The sequence below is a fragment of the Podarcis melisellensis genome (assembly GCF_964234715.1).
Source record: "Podarcis melisellensis genome assembly, chromosome: 15".
Classification (NCBI taxonomy): domain Eukaryota; kingdom Metazoa; phylum Chordata; class Lepidosauria; order Squamata; family Lacertidae; genus Podarcis; species Podarcis melisellensis.
Genome location: NC_138532.1, coordinates 6,449,456 through 6,469,253, shown reverse-complemented (window position 1 = coordinate 6,469,253; position 19,798 = coordinate 6,449,456). Strand labels below are relative to the sequence as shown.

The 19,798-nt window shown below is 45.5% G+C and overlaps 1 protein-coding gene across 1 annotated transcript in view; it reads right to left on the bottom strand.

Moving 5' to 3' along the window:
• Positions 1–19,798, bottom strand: part of LOC309358134 (G protein-coupled receptor kinase 5-like) — a 75,161-nt gene that overhangs the window by 53,975 nt on the left and 1,388 nt on the right. The gene's annotated exons all lie outside the window — the stretch shown is intronic.

Genomic DNA, 19,798 nt, shown 5'->3' with positions numbered 1-19,798 from the left:
CAGCTTCGTCACGCTGGCCACGTGACCCGGAAGTGTCTTTGGACGGCGCTGGCTCACGGCCTATAGAGCAAGATGAGCACGCAACCCTAGAGTCGGACACGACTGGCCCGTACGGGCAGGGGTACCTTTACCTTTACCTTTAAGCCCATACCATGGCACGGTGTTCCCGATCCAAAGAGGCATGACCTACGTTGCCTGCAGAAGGCACAAGGTTAAATCCCTGGCATCTTCAGGTATGACCGCGAGGGTCCCCTAACTGAAACCCTGAAGAGTCGCTGCCAGAGTTGACAGCACTGAGCATGATGCACAAATGGTCTGTTGCTTCCAGTTTGGAATTTTTCAACACTGCTCAGCTGGCAACTAGGATGAGGCTACATGCATCCTTGTCTTCATTTTGAAAGATGATTGCAATATGCAAGGAGATTGGGTTAAGACACAGTTAGCTAGAAGAGTTAAAACCCAACTGAGCTGGCCTGGCGGTGTCACATTTTGGAGAAGCTTCCACACTGGCGAACACTTCCTAAAGGGCTGCATCATTAGCTGTGTGTTGCACATGAGGAAATTATGCCGGAACAGTTTCCCTCCTCTTGCCACCCTTCATTCTCTACCCCTCCTCTGATTTGATTTTCAGTTCTGCAAAGGAAGATCCTGGTGAGGCCTTTTCCATGCGAGAGGGAGGGAGGGAGGAGCTACACATGTGGCGCAATGTACAAACAGAACACACACAACTGCTCTCTCTATCACTCTTGCAGGGACAGCGGCTGCAGAGTAAATTCAGTGGCTTCGCACGGGGAAATGGAAGCAGCAGGAGCCACAGGCCTCTTCATATCCATGACAATTTTCAGATAGTCACATTTATACAGAGCAATTCTGGACATGTTTACTTGGGGGAACAGCCTCCCAACAATATGCCTAGAATTGCTGTCTTTTAAAAAATTGTGTTGCATGATTCCTGTTTCCTTTCCAGAGCACCTGCGGACCTCAGAATGAGGCTCCTTCGCCCTCCTCCCAGCCCAGATTAAGGGAAGCTATCTATTTACCCCCACCTCTTTACACTTGGGTAAAGCGCAAGCAACTGGCCCATGCAGGGCTGTGCGAAGAGTCAACAGAGCTGCCAGCAAACCTCTCCCCACAAGCATAAACAGCCACAGGTGCCTCTGCCCAGCTGGCCCATGCAGTGTTTGCCTTTCTGATGTTTGCCTAAGGCAGGCACAAGACCCAGTTGGTCTCTACAGCCGGGTCTGAGCGGCAAGGCTTGAGGCACACATAACAAAAGACCAAAAGGGAGGAAGCAGGAAAAGCCCAGCTGACAAGTTGGGGCAAAGACCGTAGCTCTGGGGTGCACACTTTGCGTGGAGAAGATCCCAGGTCCAATCCCTAGCATGTCAAGGTAAACCTGGCACATGGCAACCCTCTATATTCTAAGTCCTCAGGAATGTCCCAGCATCATCCTGAGAACTGAGAAGGAGCCAGAAGGAAGGACAGCTTCCACCAAGCTTGATGTCAGCAGAGGAGGAGGGTCCCACTACAGTTGAAACCTCAGCCAGAAAGATTGAGTTTCAGTTAAAAACCAATAGGCAAGTCTTGGCTTTGGTGTCTTGAATAGGCAGCTTGTAATCATAGCAGCTTGAATCTGTGGTTGTGCATATGCCATACATTTGAATCATGGGACGCGGGTGGCACTGTGGTCTAAACCACAGAGCCTAGGACTTGCTGATCGGAAGGTCGGCGGTTCGAATCCCCAAGACAGGGTGAGTTCCCGTTGCTCGGTCCCTGCTCCTGCCAAGCTAGCAGTTCGAAAGCACGTCAAAGTGCAAGTAGATAAATAGGTACAGCTCCGGCGGGAAGGTAAATGGCGTTTCCGTGCGCTGCTCTGGTTTCACCAGAAGCAGCTTAGTCATGCTGGCCACATGACCTGGAAGCTGTCTGCCAACAAACGACGGCTCCCTCGGCCTGTAGAGCGAGATGAGCGCCGCAACCCCAGAGTCGTCCGTGACTGGACTTAACAGTCAGGGGTCCCTTTACCTTTAATTTAACCATAGCAGCTTGAATCTGTGGTTGCGCATATACCATACATTTGAATCATACCCCCCACCCCAAGCAACTTAGTAACTGGTAAAAGCAGTGGCGTAGCGTGGGGGTGCAGGGGGGCCGGCCGCACCAGGCGCAACATCTGGGGGGGGGCGCTCACACTCGCAGCTCTCTGCCCCTACCTGGCTCACTCACTCTCTCTCTCTCACTGCAGTGCTGGCTGTGCGAATCCGATCCGAGCCGCCGGGTCGCCGCCCACTGTGGAGGGGGTGGGTGCCAGGCGTGCGGTGCGGAGAGCGAGGGACTATCTGGGGGAGGGACAGTGCAGCGGCCGCCCCACGCAGCGCTGAGCGCGGGAGAGAACCACACCAGACCAGACCAGGCAGCAGCAAGAAGAAGCTGGCAGCGGAGGCAGGTTAGGGGGCGCAAATTACTTGCCTTGCCCCGGGTGCTGACAACCCACGCTACGCCACTGGGTAAAAGGTAAAGTTAAAGGACCGCTTGACGATTAAGTCCAGTCAAAGGCGACTATGGGGTGTGGCACTCATTTCACTTTCAGGCAGAGGGAGCCAGCATTTGTCCACAGACAGCTTTCTGGGTCTTGTAGCCAGCATAACTAAACCAGTTGGGATGCAATGGGACACCTTGACGGAAGCCAGAGCACATGGAAAAACCATTTACCTGGAACATATAATGAATGTTTGTTGGAGATGCAAAGCATCTCCCATGTTAAACTCCCATGTTAAACAAATGGAATATGAGAATACAGGAAGCAATAAATGTGGTCAAATTAAGTGGTATAATTAAGGTGAGAGCCAGTAAACATTTTGATATAATTGTTTTTGCAAAATGAAGTATGTTTATCATCTATTGGTATAATAAATCACAAGTTGTATACACTGTAAATGCTGGAATGCATAACCATGGAAAACTGGGAGCAATAAGCAGGCAAATGTATTCTTTTCTTCTTTCTCTTCATTTTATCTTCTTACATATTTATGTTTTCATTTACTACTACTTATATGATTTATTTTTATTTACTACTATTGTATGATTACTCTGATATACTTGTATTTTTTTGTTTTCCTCCTATGCAGAATATTGTAGATAACTATATATTTTGGAATAAAATGCTAAAACTGGTCAAAAAAAGGGAAAGAAGAGGAAAGTGTTCCTGTAAAAAGCAACATTGCTGAAATTTGCTCTTTTATAAAGCTGTTAAAGGTACAGGAGCCCTGTCCTCTCTTTCTCTTGGACAAACTACCGTATTTTTTGCTCTATAAAACTCACTTTTTACCTCCTAAAAAGTAAGGGGAAATGTGTGTGCGTCTTATGGAGCGAATGCAGGCTGCACAGCTATCCCAGAAGCCAGAACAGCAAGAGGGATTGCTGCTTTCACTGCGTAGCGATCCCTCTTGCTGTTCTGGCTTCTGAGAGTCAGAATATTTTTTTTCTTGTTTTCCTCCTCCAAAAACTAGGTGCGTCTTGTGGTCTGGTGCGTCTTATAGGGCGAAAAATACAGTACTTACAAGACAGAGAAAACACTTTGGGTTTTAGCCAATTCTAGTCTTACACAGAGTAGACCTATTGACGTTAATGGGCAGGACTAACTTAGGGACGCGGGTGGCGCTTAGGGACGTGGGTGGCGCTGTGGGTTAAAGCCTCAGCGCCTAGGGCTTGCCGATCGAAAGGTCGGCGGTTCGAATCCCCGCGGCGGGGTGCGCTCCCACTGCTCGGTCCCAGCGCCTGCCAACCTAGCAGTTCGAAAGCACCCTCGGGTGCAAGTAGATAAATAGGGACCGCTTACCAGCGGGAAGGTAAACGGCGTTTCCGTGTGCAGCTCTGGCTCGCCAGAGCAGCTATGTCACGCTGGCCACGTGACCCGGAAGTGTCTTCGGACAGCGCTGGCCCCTGGCCTCTTGAGTGAGATGGGCGCACAACCCCAGAGTCTGGCAAGACTGGCCCGTACGGGCAGGGGTACCTTTACCTTTACCTTTAACTTAGGCTTATTCATTTCAGTGGGTCCACTGTGAGTAGGACGCAACCTCTTTATCTTACATGGTCTTCCTAACTGGATTATCCTTTCTATGAATTCTGGAAACATGACAACAACAAAATGCCCACAAATTATCTGCCACGTTCCAGAGAGGGATAAAGGGAAGGGCCTCAGATGAAAATACAGGCAGGCATGTGTGGAATAAATACTGTGTCTCCGAGTTGTAAAGATCAACATCATGGGAGAGGTGTTTCTAGAAACAAGGTGAAACTGTCAAACTCCTTTGCTATTTTTTGCTGTTGGATGTTGCTAATGCAATCTTGTTATATTTATAGCACTGAAATGTTGTTGCTGTATTTGCTTTTGTGTTGCTTTATTACGCTGTTCTGCAATTGTCCTGCCGGGTTTGATATTGAGCTGCATTTCTGTTTCACAGAATCATAGAACGGTAGAGTCGGCAGGGACCACAAGGATCATTTAGTCCAACCCACTGCAATGCAGGAATCTTTTGCCCAAGGTGGGGCTCAAACCTGCAACCTTGCGATTAACAGTCTCATGCTCTACTGGCTGAGCTCTCCCAGGTTTCCTTTGTTCTAAGCTGTTTGGAGCATGATTTATTTTGTTGAAAAACAGCATACAAATAAAATGATGAATGAATGAAGCAGACTGTGCTCGATTATGGAAGACATGTTTTAAGAATGAGATTGATACACTGGCATCTCCAGAGGAGGACGCCCAGGATGGTTGTGGTCCAGAAATGAATGTCTGAAAAAGCTGGGTATATTTTGCTTGCATAAAAGAAGATTAAGGGGAAGGACATAATAGCAGTCTTCAAATATCTGGTGTACGGTCAATCAGAAGAAGAAGCAAACTTGTTGCCCTTTGCTGCTTTTCCTTCTTATCTTGTATTTTACTGCATTACATAGAATTCAGGTCAAAATACAATATAAGAAATAAAAGAAGCACTAAAAATATAATTAAAAATCAGTTCATGTATTTTCAGTGTTAGATTTTATGATTTATGTGGAAATTGTTTTCTGTTTTTGTTGTGTACCTTTTGATGTGTTTTATTTATTGTTTATGACTTTTGTTATGTTGGTAATTATGTAAATCTTGTCATGTTGTGAGCCGCCTTGAGCATTGTTTTAACTATGATAAGACAGCATACAAATTAAATGGTGATGATGTGGACATGCAGCAGCTCACAGATCACAGACTACAACGTGGGAGCTCCCTTCCCGAACTTCCCGAAGTTAAGAGCAGCTCAGCATGTAACAGACTGCCTTGAGAAGGTATGGGCTTTCCTTCACTGGAGGCATTTAACCAGATGCTGCAGGTCCATCTCTCAAAGGGTGCTCTGGGGCCGGCCCAACCATAAGGCCAGGTGAGGCGATCACCTCAGGCAACAGGGTCCCCCGGGGCAGTCAATCTCAATGTCAATTTTTCTTCCCCAGCTTGTTCCTGATCTCCACCCACCCCTTCTGCCCAACAGGGAGGAGGAGCGCCATTTTTTCATTCGCCTCAAACACCAAAATGCCAGCGCTGCTCCGGGGATGCAATCCCCACCTCCTTGTTTTCCTGACTGGATGTCCATCTGCCTAGGGCTTTCGTGCTACAATCTGCATGGATGTTTAAAGTTCAAGTCTTGGAGGAACGCGCAGGAATCTGCCAATGCAACCACAGCATGATTTTGCGACAGTCGAGGCCCCAATTTGGTTTGAGCCCTGCAGCCTCCTTAGCCTTACAGTTCATCCAGCCTCAATCAGAGTGATGTGGTAGCTAATTGCTTGCTACAGTTACCAAGGATTTAATGCCTCCTGCATCAAGTCAGGCAACCCTTCCCCGTTGCAAATGTGAAGCAAAACACATCCAGTTGCCAAGATCACCCAGGCCCGCCCGCCAGAGCGTAGCTGATAAACCGGCAACAGGAGAGGATCCAGTCGCTTCCCCTGCACTCCACTCCCACGAGCCAAATGGTTGTTCCACTGCCTGTTAGAGCAATGACTTGCACGCAGAAGCACGGCAGCCAAGAATGCCTATGACCAAGAACACACCCATGAAGCAGATGGGAACCAGGAGGTGACATTTCACATCGTCACTTCTCCAAGTGCTGACTATGCTAGAGGGCGGCTTTCAGTTGCTCCGATCCAAAAGTGCTGTGAGTGCCCAGTAAAGCAGGAATGCACAACCTCTGGTCCTACAGATGTTGTTGAACTAGGCTAGGGCTGATAATAATAATAATAATAATAATAATAATAATAATAATAATAATAATAATAATAATAATAATAATAATTTATTTATACCCCGTCCATCTGGCTGGGTTTCCCCAGCCACTCTGGGCGGCTTCCAACAGAACACTAAAATACAATAACCTATTAAACATTAAAAGTTTCCCTAAACAGGGCTGCCTTCAGATGTCTTCTAAAAGTTTGGTAGTTATTTTTCTCTTTGACATCTGGTAGGAGGGCGAGGGAACCACTGGAAGGTCCTCAGCGCTGGACCTCAGTGTCTAGGCAGAACGATGGAGGTGGAGACGTTTCTTCAGGTATACTGGACCAAGGCCATTTAGGGCTTTAAGGTCAGCACCAACACTTTGAATTGTGCTCGGAAACGTACTGGGAGCCAATGCAGATCTCTCAGGACTGGTGTTATGTGGTCCCAGCGACCACTCCCAGTCACCAGTCTAGCTGCCGCATTCTGGATTAATTGCAATTTCCGGGTCACCTTCAAAGGTAGCCCCACATAGAGTGCATTGCAGTAGTCCAAGCGAGAGATAACCAGAGCATGCACCACTCTGGCAAGACGGTCTGTGGGCAGGTAGGGTCTCAGCCTGCATACCAGATGATGGGAGGTGTAGTTCAACAATATCTGGAAGGTCAAAGGTTCCCCCACTAAGGCAGTGACGCCTCAGTTCAACAGGGGCCATGGACTAGAGGAGGAGGGTTCCTGAGTTCCCACCATGCACCAGCAATAAAGGGCAATTCATAAAACTGTAGAGCTGGAAGGTCATTTAGCCCAAGCCCTGAGACACACTTCCACCAGCAATATCTGCTTGCTGTTCAGTCTGTGTGTCATTTAAATACTTAATGGGGGGAAAGGAATGGAATGGGGAGAAATCCACAAAGCCTATAAACACTTGAAGCCGCTTCGTCTCTTCCTGCCAAAGATGATCTTAGAAGCAGACAGGCTGTTGAATGTAAAATAAAACTGTCACTTGGGGAAAGAGGTGAAGCCCACACATGAAACAGCAAGGCCTAAGTATTCTTCCGTCGGTTAACATCAGCAAACCTGCTCACGACAGCGAAGCTCTCTCTGACTGCGCTTTGCATTACCGGTGCAGCTGTGCACACAGAGCCATGCTCGCGTTCAAAGCTACCACAAGAGAGGAAGTGCTGCAGAGACAAACCCTTCCTCCCTGAATCACACACACACACACACACACCGCTCACCCTCTTCAAATGCTCAGAGCTGCTGGGAGACACAAGGTACAGATTCTCTGGGAGAAACAAAAAACCAAATCAACGGCTTAAGCCAAGGTAGTGCTTCCCTGTGATGTTGCTGGACTCCAGCTTCCATGGCCAATGGCTGAGGATTATGACAACTGTGGTCTAACAACATCTGGAGGGCCACAGGTTCCCCACCTCTAGTGCCAGGGCGGTAGCTCCCAAGTGTCTGTGAGAAATAACAACTCAACCCTCCATGCATGTAATTGCTCCCTCGCATTCAGAGTAAGAGAGCAAGGAGTAATGGCTGCCCAGGAGCCTGTTTCCCCATAAACGCATTGCTTAAGAAAAAGCTCAACAACTTTGGTCAGCCCTCACATGTGTTCACTGCATCAAATCTGGCCCTCTTTGAAAAAAGTTTGGGCACCCCTGACTTAAGACAAGCTCCAGATGTTGCTGCTCTCCACTCCCATCAGCCCCAGCCAGCAGGGATCCTGGGAAATGCAGTTCAACAACATTTGGGGAGCCACCACCTAGGAGCCCCTGGTTGAAGACCTTAGCTTCAAACGAAGAGCTCTGCTGGCTCAGACCAAAGGTTGAGCTTGTCCAGCAGTCTGTTGCCCTCTGTGGGCAGCCAGATGTTTTCTAGGAAGCTCCCTGCACAGAGCGTGAAAGCAGACCTATGCAGACGCAAGCTGCTCTCCAGCAGCTGACCTCTAAACCTGGAGCTCCTTTCAGCTAGAGGGGCCAACTTTGTGAGCATTCAGTCCATGCACTAAACTGGGACAGAGGCCTTTCTCGTGCTTGTGGAACAGGGATGGAGAACCTCTTTCCACCCAAGGGCTGCATTCCCTGGTGGGCAATCCCTGGAGGGCCACTTACCATAATCCTTTGGGGCCATACGCTACATTCAATCTGCACAAAAGTCCCAAATTTCTACCCTTGCTTCCATCAAGGCAAGCATCACAGTTCCCCAACACAGTTAAAGGACACATGACAGCCAGGCAAAAGAGGGGTTGCAGCTCTATTTCAAGATAATTATACTAAACTGAGGAAAGAGATTAAGGAGGAGATGGAAGTATGGGGAAGGATGAAGCTTTCCCTAGTGGGTAGAATCTCAGCCATTAAAATGAATGTATTACCTAATATGTTATTTTTATTCCAATCAATCCTGATTGTCAACAACTTAAGTTGCCTCAAAGAATGGAAAATAGATATCTATAAATTTGTCAGGCAGGGGGGAAAGCTGCAAGTTAAACATACAATTTTGTTTGATACAAAAGAAAGAGGAGGCTTTGCTCTGCCAGACTTACAATTATACTATGAGGCCGCTTGTTTATGCCAGCTAAAGGAATAGATTGTATTGGAAAACACATAGATTTTAGATTTAGAAGGCCATATCTTAAAGTTTGGCTGGCATGCATGTCTTTGGAATGGGAAAGCAAAAATTTATAAAAGCTTCATGAATCACATTATTTGGAGAAATCTGTATAGAGTCTGGGAGAAATACAAAAAAAATTGTTGGAAAGGAAAACACCTTTATGGTTATCCCCCATCGAGGCAATCAAAATTAAGAGAATTAATATGGATAGGAAATGGTCGACATATAGAGATTTATTGGAATTTACAGGTAGTGAACCCAGGTTGAAACCAATGGAAGAAGTAAGGAGCCAAGTTACAGATTGCTTACAGTACCATCAATTATATGATTTGTTTAAAACAGGCCAAAAAAAAAAAAAAGAGAGAGAGAAGGATTTATGGATAATTTGAAAGAGAGTTATTATGGAATAAGGATAAATTATTGTATAAAATGTATAACCTATTACTAGAATGGGAAACAAAAGATGAGCTAGTTAAAGTTTCTATGACACACTGGGCAATGGATATAGGGCATAACTTTGGAAGAATGATTTAAAATTCACTGCATGTTATACACTGAAAGAGAATGATATGAAAATGATTCATAGATGGTATTTAACCCCAAGTAGGTTGGCTAAGATGTATAAAGCAGAATCAGATATGTGTTGGCAATGTAAAGAAATGGAAGGAACCTTTTTTCATATGTGGTGGACGTGTAACAAGGTTAAGGAATATTGGGAGATGATTAATAAGGAGCTGAAAAGAATGTTCAGAACAACTTTCCTCAAAAGACCTGAAGCCTTTTCGTTAGGAATAGTTCGAACTAGGTTCCCAGATGTCGCAGAAATCTATTTATGTATACAACAACAGCAGCCCAAGTTTTGCTAGCCCAAAGATGGAAAGTGAGGGAGGTCCCAAGTAAGGAAGATTGGCAATTTAAGATTACAGAAATTGCAGAATTAGCAGATTTAATTTACAGATTACGAGAACAAGAATTCTTATCTAAAGAGGAGTGGAAAACCTTTGCTGATTATTTAGAAAAGAAGTGTGAACAACTGAAAACGGTGGCAGCACTATGATAAATTCAACAGCATGATTAACAACTGAAAGATGTAAATTGGAGAATTGACTAAAATGGTTACAGTAAAATATGTAGGAATGATAGATAAGTAAAATGACCCATGAAAAGAAAAAGAAGGGAAGTCAATGGATATGTGGCATTGTGCAGAATGTTTATTTTGAAATGCATATTTTGAAAATTTAATAAAATCCATTAAAAAGAAAAAAAAAAAAGAGGGATTGCAGCTTGGCTGTTTAGGGACATGTCCCAGGGTTCAGCATTGCAGGGGGATAGTACTGAGCGCCTGATGGACAGGCCTGGGGTTCCAATGTGTTTATGCTGTACAAATATGATTTTTTTCTTATAATAAAAGTCAATAAAGATAGTAAACGTTCAAAGCTGAACGGTTTTCAGGGCTACGTGGGGCAAGGTGGAAACCTGTTAAATGCTAGAACGTTTGTCAGTTTGCATTAAGCAGATAGTGGCATTTTAAGATCACTCGTAATCTTTCTTGTATTGTATGCATCTCAATACAGTATCCGGCCAAAGCCCTCAGGAGAGGAAAGGATATAAACAGAAACTAGGTGAGCAAACTTATCAAAAGGTCTAGAAGCAACTTGACAGAACAGGACAGGGATATACTAGCAGAAACTCTATTGCAATTTTGCCAGGGAGCTTTTCAAATTCTAGGTAAACAAATAGATTGATTCACCAATACTTGGGAAGCCAGAAAAGAGGGATGCAGGAAAAGAAATGATGGCAGCCATTCTCATGCCAGCGTAATATAGCAATTAGAGTGGTGGACTAGGACCTGAGAAACCAGGGTTCAAACCCCCACCAAACAGAAATTCCCCGCCAGACCCCTATACTAATACTATCCAAGTGTGCTTTGCTAACTTTGCTGATAGCCTGCATCAGTGGTGGTTTCCCCATAGGACTCGGTCTTATCTAATATCTGCAATACAGCGATGATTCATTTATGAACCTGCTTTAGTTCAGTAACTAACAGGTGCAAAAGAATTGAGTACTATAAGGGTATTTACAGGTGTCCTGACATAGCATTACTGCCTGAAGATGAAGGTGAAGAAGAGGTTCCAGCCCCAAATAAAATGTGGTTAATATGGTTTGGGCAATTCACTTTATGCATGGAAACTAAGCGCATTCTTCCCTTATATAATCTGTGTACCTGCTGTCCCTGACATTGCCTGCCATTAATGTGCTTAATAAACACATATGCCTAATGTGTCAAATTTCCCATTTTTCAAATTGCACATTGACAGCTTTCCAACGTCACATTTCCCCCCTGAACTCTGTGTTTTTGTGTCCAACTGCACACAAAAAAGCCCAGCTTCACTCAGTTATAAAACTCACTAGGCCAGTCACTATTTTTGAACCTAACCTACCTCAGAGGGTTGTTGTGAAGGGGAAAGAACCACACACGGCGCTGTGAGAATCCATGGAGAAAAGGCAGGATTTCAATGCAATAAGAAAAACAAAATAGAAGTTACAAGGTATACATGACTTTGTCTCTAGGACTATTCACATGACATACAGCCTTTAGTCTTTAAAGCAGGGAAAATAGAGAGGGGATTTTTCTGTTTATGTGTTCCGAAGGATGATACTTCCTCTTGGGCCGTCTATCCAAAAGCAGATGGAAAACGGGAGGCTCAATATGGACTTTGAGCTAGAACAGAGAAAGGACAGCTGGCAGTACCATCCTATGAAATGCCGGCAGGAACAGCACCCTGGGACACAGGCAGGGCACCATCTTGAGGAGTTTCAGGGCTGGTCTACAGACTGCAGCTGGGGGAGAAATTTAAAGGCAAACCTACCCATCTCCCACTTTCCAAAGCAATACACAAACCGAAACACAGCCAGCCTTCAAAATTCACACTTCTCCAAACTTTGCAATGCAATTCTCCAGCCAAGTAACCAAACTGCATATACTGGGGTGAATTGTGCATAGGAACATAGGAAGCTGCCTTACACCAAGTCAGACCATTGGATTGTCTAACTCAGTATTGTCTACACTGACTGGCAGGCAACTTCCCAGGTTTCAGACTGAGGTATTGCCCAGCCCTACCTAGAGATGCCAAGCCCTACCTAGAGATGCTGGGGGCTGAACCCAGGACCTGTATGGAAAGCAGATGCTCTAACCGTTGAACTATGGCTCTTCCCCAACTGCCTTATGCACAATCACTGCAACAGGAGCCAATTCCTACAGGCCAAGGTCCCTTTAAAGGTAAAGGGTAAAGGGACCCCTGACCATTAGGTCCAGTCGTGGCCAACTCTGGGGTTGCGGCGCTCATCTCGCTTTATTGGCCAAGGGAGCCGGCGTACAGCTTCCAGGTCATGTGGCCAGCATGACTAAGCTGCTTCTGGCGTACCAGAGCAGCACACGGAAACGCCGTTTACCTTCCCGCCGGAGCAGTACCTATTTATCTACTTGCACTTTGATGTGCTTTTGAACTGCTAGGTTGGCAGGAGCAGGGACCAAACAACGGGAGCTCCCCCCGTCGCAGGGATTCAAACCGCTGACCTTCTGATCGGCAAGTCCTAGGCTCTGTGGCTTAACCCACAGTGCCACCTGCGTCCCTAAGGTCCCTTTAGCCCCACATTAAAATATTTGAGGGGTGCAGGGCCCCCCAGTTGACGGGCATTGCCTTTCAAATGGTGTGTTTCCACTGCATCTTGTGATCAGTTATGGGGTTTACCTGGCCCGCAATTCAAGTTGGCACCTGTGAACACCACATCCGAGCTGTAATCAAGACCAGGACATTTTACTTTGTCTAGCAGCCCCTTTCCAAGGATTTAGACAAAATGCTTCCTAAATGAGGTAACACAGAGTACTGTATATCAAGGGATGGGTTTTTTTTACCAGTGGTGGAGAACTTAAGACCCTCAAAACCTTGTTGGACACCAGCTTCCATCAGCCTCAGTCTGTGGGTCCCCAGATGTTGTTGGACTTCAACTCCCATCATCCCTGAGCTCTGGCCTTGCTAGCTAGGGGTGATGAGAGTTGTAGTTCAACAACATCTGGGGACCCACAGGTTGAGAAAGGCTGCATTAGAGTGTTCAAAGCACTCAAGCATCATTCTCCACATCTCTTACATCCACCATGAAAGGTAGGCAGGTATGATTGTCTGCATGTTATAAAAGAGAGGCTTTCCTGAAGCTACCTAGTAACTTTGCTGCACAGGTGAGAGTCAGGCCAGAACTTTCAGCTACACAGCTGTGTCTCAAAGCTCATCTGTTTGCAGCTGCCGGTTTCAAGAGATCTGAGCTCAGAGGCGTACCTGGGGTGGGCAAAACCAGCCCCCACTAGGGACGCAGGCCCACAGGTGTGTGTGCAAGAATCACCTTTCTATCCCATTCCACCTGCTCTCATGCCCATGGATGGCTGCGGGTGAGTGCCAACCTTTCTAAGCATAGCTTTGAAGAAGGTCACCTTGGAAGCAATGTGCCCCTCAGGCTGAAAAAGGTTCCCTACCCCTGTTTGACACCATCATAATCTAAAAACTCCCCATTATATGGAAAGGTGAATGTCGCACAGACAGCTATTGATATGCATGAGATGCTCAATAAAAGAGTTGATGCATTTTGCTGCAGGTTATCTCCTGATGCCTTCCTCTCCCACCCTAAAAAAAGGTAAAAGCAAAACCCAGAAATCCTCACTCCAGTTATGCTGCTCTGTACAGATATTTGCAGGCCACCGAGAGAGCAGAGCTGAGAGTGCTCCTCTGGGAAGAATATAACTCACTACTATGAATAAAATGGCAATGCAAATTAATTAACGGAATTACATCTAGGGCATTGGAGAGTGCAGGTCTTTTTCGATCCTTATCTGAGTCAGCTTCAACAGAGTAAAACCCTCGCTTAGCACAGGGAGGGGTCTCATCCCACTGCTAACACCAGGGGGCTAGGAGGGGGGTGGGGAGGAGGTGGGGTGGGGGAAAGACAGCCACAGAATAAAACAAAAGTGAAAAACTTCCAGGTTTCATTTGGAATCAGTTCAGCAGACCAGACTTAAGGAACATAGATAAAGCCTTTACACCAGAGCAGACTATTAACCCAGTAACACAAGAGGAGCCTGCAGGATCAGACCCGTGGCCCACCTAGCTCAGGATCTTTCTCTCCCAGTGACCAACCCATTGCCTGTGGGAAGCTGGGAAGCAGGACCTGAGCGCAGCAGCATTCTCACCACTTAACCTGAAACTGTTCTTAACCTGAGGTACCACTTTAGCTCATGGGGCCTCCCGCTGCTGCCGGAGCACAATTTCTGTTCTCATCCTGAAACAAAGTTCTTAACCCGAGGTACTATTTCTGGGTTAGCGGAGTCTGTAACATGAAGCATCTGTAACCTGAAGTGTATGTAACCCGAGGTGCCCCTGTATATATTCATATTCAGCTCTGACAATCAATCGCCACATCTAGAAGAAATGTGAATTGCTTTGACAATCAACATTGTGTCGTGGCAAATAAGTACTTCCTTCGGTTGTCCACAAGCTACTGCCAACCAATTTCAACTTTATTCAATGTGGGGCAGCTGCTCCCTTTCCCTTGGCCATGGAGGGTCACCAGGTGAAGCAGAACAGTGACACCTGGATTCCTGCAAGGACAGGACTTTGCTGCTGAGAATGGCAGATGCAACTGATAGACTACATGGAGTTAGCAGAAATGACTGGCAGAATCCGAGACCTGGGAGAAGAGGCTGTGGAGGAGGACTGGAAGAAATTTAAGGACTATTTACAAAAATATTGTAAATTGTATGAATGTTAAGAAAGATGTAAGATTATTAACAATAGGGCACCAACAAGCTAGTTAAAAGGAAGATGAAGATAAATGAAAATATGAGAAAAGATAAATTTTGGATAAATATTAGGTTAAAATTAAGCTTTTAAGGTTTGGGTTAAATTATCCAAAATTAGGGATACAATATTGGAAAATTATAAGATAAGAATTGAAATAAGGTGATAAATTGCTGGGTAAAGCTTGAAAATTTGGAACGCAGGAACGAGAGATGTGAGGAAGTCCAAAGAAGTGAAGAAAGTATGATTATTGTTGAAGTATATGTTATTTTGTTTGTTTTTTCTCTATTGTATTAAGAAAATCTTGAATAAATATTTATAAATAAAAAAAAAGGACTTTGCTGCTGAACCCAACTTGGGACTATTATTTTTATTTATTGATTTATATATATACCGCCCTTTATCCAAAGAACCCAGGGCAGCGTACAACATTAAGAACATAATTTACACAGCATAATAATAAAAAACCCATAATACATAGCATAATAATAAAATAACCATAACAACAGTCCAGATTTACCAGGCCATAGATTATTTAATAGCCAAAGGGCTGGGTAAAGAGGCATGTTTTGGACTGGCGCCTAAAGACAAGTAATTCTGGTATCAGCCAAGCATCTCTGGTGACAGCATTCCACACACAGGGAGCCACCATTTAAAAATTACTGGCCTGTGGAAAGGGAAGTGTGAACATACCTGGAAACTTGTGTTAACTTACACCTGCACATGTCCCTACAAACCTTGAGAAGGCTGGGGTAGACCTTGCCATAAAGAGCCTGGCATAAGGGACAAGAACCTACACAATTTGTTGTCCAAAACTGATGACTCCTAAGAGGAAATTACACTGTTTTGCTTTACTGCTGTTCGTTTCCACAAGAAACCTGTGTGTACAGTGGAACCTCGGTTGTCGAACGCTTCGGAAGCCAAACAGTCCGGAATCTCAACACCGACAACCCGGAAGTGAATGCTTCCATTTTTGAATGATTTTCATTTTTTCCCCATTAACTTTGCTGCCAGCCGTTTGATCCTTGGTTTTTGAATTTTTTGGAAGCCGAACGGACTTCTGGAACGGATTACGTTCGGAAACCGAAGTTCCACTGTGATGCTTAAGGCTGTGGATATAGCAAGAGAATGACTGGGTTACACACACACTTATTTATTTATTTAAAACCATGGGTATCTAACTTTCTGCCCTCCATACGATTTGGGCTCTCAATTCTCATCATTGCCAGCAAGTATGGTCAATGGTCAGGGACCATGTGGTCCAGAAAGGAAAGACCCCTCTCCACATGGGTTAGCCCTGGTGTAACCTAATTCCTTGAGGAATGTCTGTCCCTGTAGCAGCCTGTCCATGTCTTAAGATCTACCAAGAGGCTTTTCTCAATTATTATTATATCAGAGCAGACCAGCCAATGGCATCGAGAGTGACAGGATGAGCAGAGAGGAAAATAAAACATCAAGAATGACCAGGTTCTGAGGCTATTTCATGACAGAAGGGAAAATATACAGCTCTGTGTTCCAATGGAAATATAACCATTTGCTTTAGTTAAAAGAAACATGCCAATAGGTGCTAAGGAGGTCAATTTAGCAGAGTGACAATTCCCAGAAGTCCCTGGGAAGAGGGACTGATAAACTACTGTGAGGGAAACTGGGGTTTCCTAACAAATTGCAGCACCCTTAACAAACTATACTTCCTTTTGGGGGAAGCCAGGACTGTTAAAGTGGTATAATAGTGCTCTAAATGTATAGAACAAGTTGGGCGGTGAGGAAACAGCTACGGCACAGCTAAAAGCTGGCCAACTCAGGAGGCAAATTCCTTCCAGGCCCTAATGACAGCAACTCTTTTGCGCAGAACTATTTACTAAATACCTCAAGAAAAAAACTTTCCTATTCAAAATTCTGTTTGCAGCTGCAGGCATACATGGTGCATTCATTTTAAATGAACAGAGAGGGGGAAAACATACAGTTTTCAAAATATGGGGTGGAGGCTATTCTCACTGTGCAGAAAGCTCAATCCTACAGCCGATATGTTTGTAGCTTTCCATCACCAAGGAGACAGCTAAGCACATTCATTTCAGTGCATCCTTGGGATAGTTATCAAGGAACCAAGAAAGCAGACTTGGCTGTGTGTCCTGCTCCACGTTATCCTCACAACCCCCCGGCCCCCTTAAGTGGGGCTTGGCTGAGAGATGGCGATTGGCCCAGTATCATGCAGTCAAACTTCTGAATCCAGCACTATTCCCTCTGCCACAATGGCTTTCTTAGACTAGATTTAAATGCAGGTTTGGACAGAGTGGAATCCAATCCTCCTATTTGCAAGGCAACAGGAGTGTTAGCCAGCAGTGGCGTAGCGTGGAGGTGCGGGGGGGCCGGCCGCAACATCTGGGGGGGCGCGCTCACACTCGCAGCTCTCTGCCCCTACTAAAATCCACGGGTTAGGGGGCGCAAATTACTTGCCTTGCCCCGGGTGCTGACAACCCACGCTACGCCACTGCTAGCCAGCGGCAGCCTCTAGCATGTTGGCACATAGACCCATTCCCTTTCAGGACACACTCTTGTGTAGGAAGATAGAAGCGGCCTTGTCCCATTGGTTCATGTAGCTCAGCATTATCTACACAGGTTGGCAGCAGCCCTACCTGGCAATGTACAGGATTGAATATAGGGCTTTCTGCATATAAGGCAGTTGCTCTACCTCTGAGCTACAGTCCTTGCAGCTTTCTTGCAGGTCTTTAATAAACTCCCAACTACACCACTTCTCCCTCCAAAAGTGGTTGAGAAGAAGACTTGGCTGCTTTCTTGCAACCACAAATTAGCTTTCTAAGACTGGCTAGAATGGTTGGGAAGGTTGGGACTGGTTGTATCACTTCAGGGGATGAAACTGCACCTGGTGCAAGTCTCTCTCTCTCACACACATCCATTTTACAATGTGTACCTATTGTGTGATCTTTGCTGGTCAAGTTTTTCCCACTGTTTGCATATTCAGAGAATCAGCCACATTAGCTACAGCAATTTCCTCCATGGAAGTGACAGCTGCATAGGAAATGTGTTGCGCATGAAACATTCTTGAAACAATATCGCCCATTTGCCAAATGGGCGGGCATGGAACAGCCTTACCCACAGTCCTTTGAAACCTCCAATTTGTGTAGAACAAATAAGGATCGGCCCATAGCTCAGTGGTAGAACATGTGCCTTGCAGGCAGAAGGTCCCAGGTTCAAGCTCCAGATAGGCCTGAGAAAAATCTGTCTGAAACACTGGAGACTTGCTGCCAGTCACTGTGGACAAGGGGGAGATAACTGTGGCCTCCTGGTTTTGGACCTCAACTCCCATCAGTCTCAGCCAGAATGATCAAGGGTCAGAGAAGATGGGAGTTGTAGTCTAACAACATCTGGAGGGCGAAAGTGTGCCGTGGGGCAACATAGGCAACCCGGGAGTGGATGGCTCACTGGCCTGGCTTGGCGCAAGTCAGCTTCCGTCATTCCCTGTTCGTATATCTAACTCAGGGCAGGACCCCATGGGAGAGGCTACCACTTCCAATCGCTCCACATGCTTCCCACCTGGATTAAATTTTGGCTTTCCAGGAAAAGTGCCCTTCAAACCTGGAAAAAATGTGTTCCTTGTTTCAGAAACACTATAACCAGACAGAACTTATGGCTCTGACTCCCAACAAAATTAGTCATTCTAAGAGGCCTGAAGCCCAATTACAAAACCTTTAGGAATTCTGGAACTGCTTTATATTCTGTTTTGTAAAGGTTACGTAGGGACAACCATTATTTCAGTAATGAGTTGCATTTGCATCATATGCCCCATTCATTCCAATGGTCAAGAAAACGTTCTCATTGTACCAGAGGGGTGGGCTTCCTCCGAATTTGCCCTGAGCATCCCGAAAAAGAACAATCCCGACAGACCCGCCACACATATCAACATGGCCAATGCAGCAAGTTTGCTGAAGTAGGGATACTCAGATCAAATCAACATGCTGGTGTTGGTGCATCTTGGCGAAGATTAATACCAATGTTGAGGAGGTAAAGATAAAGCTTGCAGCACCTGTTTCCCTGTGATTTAGGGTTTCCCCCCCTTTATCTTGGAATAATCAAAGGGCTCTGCAAAGGTTACACACACTCACTCTCCCAATATGCCAAGATTTTAGACAGAGCTGTGAGCGTCAGGTAAAGCTTTCTAATTGCCATGGTAGTATTTAGCTCACTGATATAAGTGGCAGCATAGTTCTGACCTGCAGAGCTATGTGAAATCTCCATCCCTAACCACCAAATGGCCATATATACAGAGAGCGAGAGATACACAGTATTTACTGTGTTGGACGCAATTTATCTGAGAAATTTAGAATTTATTTTCATTGCATTCACCAGCACCAGTTTGAAGCATCTGAAACACACCTCATCTGTGTAAAGCATGCGCCCTGCCTATACCCAATGTCATTTAAACCCTGGCAGCATGGATGAACATAGGAAGCTGATGGATACTGAGTCAGACCATTGATCCACCTGGCTCACTATTATGTACACTGACTGGCAGTGACTCTCCATGCCTTCTGGCAGGGGTCCCTCCCACCTGGAGATGGCAGCAATTGCTTGGACCTGGGACCTTCTACATGCAGAACAGGTGCTCTATAACTGATCCAGGAATTGGTGCAGTGTGCTATGTGGGCCCCAAAGTGAGATGCACTTCCTTGCTCTCTCTAGCAAAAGGTGCCCAGTAAGGGCACCGATGATGATGATGATGATGATGATAATGTATGTCCAAAGCATCTTGTAGTAGTAGTGATGATGATGATGTATGCTTTCAATGTCCAAAGTCTTTTCTTTGCCCATCCTTGCAAAGCATTATAATACAATAGACTATGATTAATAGTCCCATTTTACAGATGGGAGTACAGAGGCTAAAAGACTGCACTTTAGCCACAGGTCCTTGGCTGCAGTGGGATCTGAAAGCTTGGGAAAATTCAAAATTTTGTCTATCCCCATTAATTAAAAAAACAACGAACGGGGGTGGGGGGCGGACTGGAATATAAAACAGAGTCCACCCCCATTTTTAAAGGCTGCCAAATTACCATAATGGTCACAGCATTGAGGCTATGATTCT